The following is a 2,946-nucleotide window of genomic DNA, read 5'->3' as shown; positions in this document are numbered from 1 at the left end:
TCTACACTCCAAAATCTTATCTCCCGCATGAACCAACCCTCTACCTCCAATATTCAACCCTCAAGCTCTAGTGCACTTCTTTTTCAACCACATAATGATCTTTTCATCCCATCACCACCCTCCATGGAAGAGCACCCACATCCATCAATCAAAGAGCAAGATGATCCCAATTATGCTATTGATATGGAACAGGAAAGAAGGAATCATCTTCGCGAATCCATACTTCATAAAGAGCTAGAGGAGGCCCCACGGGTAAAGGTAGGAGAGACCCTTGAAGATGAAAGAGTAGTTGAAAGGAGTTGTCATGGAAAGAAAATCATTGAGGATGAGTACGATTTTATACTTAAACAACTGGACAAAGCAGCATTTATTAAAAAGGAAGAAGTAGTTGCAGACTTAAGAGATGTTGTACCTCCATTGGAAAGTCCAGTCACAGAGCCTCCTTCCAAGACATTTGAATTTGTTGCCAAAGAGGGTGTACAACCTCCAAGGCAGATCATGGTTGAAGAATTTGTAGAGGTTGATCAAGAGATAGAGATTAAAGAAGAAGAAGCACAGCCTCCCATGCCCTTGGTGAGCAATGAAAAAGAGATTGAATTGGAAGAAAGCTACCAAGAGGAAGAGGTTGATATTGAATAAACTTGCAAAGAGGTGGAAGTTGTCAGAGAGGAGCACAAGGGAGTGGAGCTTGCAAATTCATTAGAAATACCTTCCCCTAAGTTGCCATCATCCTTCACAACATTCAAGTGGGTAAGATTCATATCCCTTAACTTTCTAATTCCACTTGAATATGGGCTACTGGAGACGGATGGTCAACTTAGAGCTCTTTGTGGCATTAAGGATAAGAGGAAGATGGTCAGTGGTAAGAATTGTCCTGCAAGGTTTATTATGGTTGGAAGCTTTAAGTTTAAATGCAAAGGTTGGTGTACAGCTCAACTGAATGGGTCTAGGAAGTTGTTTGGCCACTTTAGTGAGAATTCAGATTGCTTGTCACCCAGATGGAATCATGATGATCAACAAGAAGATGGGTGCAAAAGCAAGGTTTGGGACCCCAGAATTCATTCTGGCAATCAACACTCTTGGGGCCTTGTCACTTGCTTTAACATGCTTGAAGGCTTTCTGCGCCTAGTTTGGGATCCCGGAGGCCATTGGAATCACAAACATTGGTGGAGATTCCTGGATGAGTTCAAGCACAAGCCGCCATGACAAGGAGCTCACCAAATGTCCAACTTAAGGACTTTAACTAAAAGTGCTAGGTGGGAGACAACCTACCATGGTATGATCGTCCCTTTTTCAGTTTTAATTCTAGTATGTTTTGTTTGTTTTTGAGTTTTATTTTATTTCATTGAACCTGGAATTAATCATAACATCCATATCATTTTGCACTCTGCATACTACATCAAAAAAAAAAAAAACGCGCACGCGACGCGGCAGCGTCGTTGACGCGTCTGCGTCACTAATGCGTTGGGAAGAAAAGAATTGAATAGAGAGTCATGCAAGAGCGTGGCTGGAGGCCCGCCTTTAGCATAATTTGACCCACGCGACCGCGTCGCTGACACGTCCGGGTCATCTGGGAAAAATGCCTCCCCACGCGTCCGCGTCACCCACGTGACCGCGTGGCCCTGTATATCGACGTAAAAGATGTATGGCCGAAAGTTGAGCTGGAATTGGGCTGGACTCGTGCTGGAAGCCCAAGCCCCACCACGCGACCGCGTGCTCCACGCGGCCGCGTCATTTTAAGAAAATGGCCATTGACGCGTTCGCGTCAACCACGCGACCGCGTCACCCAAAAATTTGGCAAAAGGAGTTTCGAACAGAGAGTTGCGCGACCACGAGGCTGCACTCGCACCAATCGCACAAATCAGGTCATGCGATCGCGTGACCCACGCGTCTGCGTCACTCATGCGTCCGTGTCGCCTGCACCGCACAACTTATCCGGATCAGCGCCAATTATCTTATCTTTTCTTTTCTAATCCTAATTTCTTCTATCTTTCCTTCTTATTTCTTTCTTCTTCCTTTCCTATTTTCTTTGACTTCTCATCTTCTTCGCTTTTATTCTATTTTATTTAATTTATTTGTATACTTTTATTCATTGCATTATTTTTATTGGTGTTAGAAATTTATTTGGGTCATTATTTTCTATATTTTTGTGGATTATTAAAGGAATTATTTGACAATTATATATTACTTTTTAAAAAAAAAGGTTGCTTGCATGTTCAATTTAATACTTTCATTAACTTATTTACCATGCTTGCTATGTGTTTGTGAAAAAGCCCGTATGACATTGTGCACTATTTTTTTTCGATTTCTTTCTATCTACTACTCTAAATGCTTGATTTTCACAAACCCCTTTTTTATATTTTATCAATTTAATATAATTGTTCTTACAAACAGGTTGTTAGTATGAAAGACTTGGTAATTTAACTTGGACATTAAATGCTTGATCTATGCTACTCATGCCTTTGCCCGCATGCCAATAAACATCTAGCATTTAATTGTCTTCATATGCACTGCTATATTCCCGTTTATGATTTTTTCACATGTAGACATGTAGTCATGACCATGTGTCAACATCATTTATCTTTTCATGTGCATTAATTACCACCTTTCCTATTCTCTTCCTTGCTCTATCCCTTTGAACTCAAGTTATTTTCTTTTTTTCCTTTTCAGGATGGCCACCAAGAAGGGTAAAGAGAAAGCTACTCCCAAACCACCGGTAAGGAAAGGAACAAAAAGAGCCCTAGCTGAGAAACCACAACCCCCATCCACTTGCACATCTTAGCATGCACCGAGGACGGTGCAATCTTTAAGTGTGGGGAGGTCGATACCGACTTCCAGGGGTTAGTTACCTTCTTTTCAACACCAATACTCTTATTTTCTTTATTTGTTTATTGTTGCATCTGCATATTTGATTGCATATTTGTTTGATTTTATGCATTTAGTTAC

The sequence above is a fragment of the Arachis ipaensis genome, chromosome B7 (genome assembly GCF_059453495.1).
Source record: "Arachis ipaensis isolate K30076 ecotype BB chromosome B7, ASM5945349v1, whole genome shotgun sequence".
NCBI lineage: Eukaryota > Viridiplantae > Streptophyta > Magnoliopsida > Fabales > Fabaceae > Arachis > Arachis ipaensis.
Note: the sequence above shows the minus strand (reverse complement) of the source record.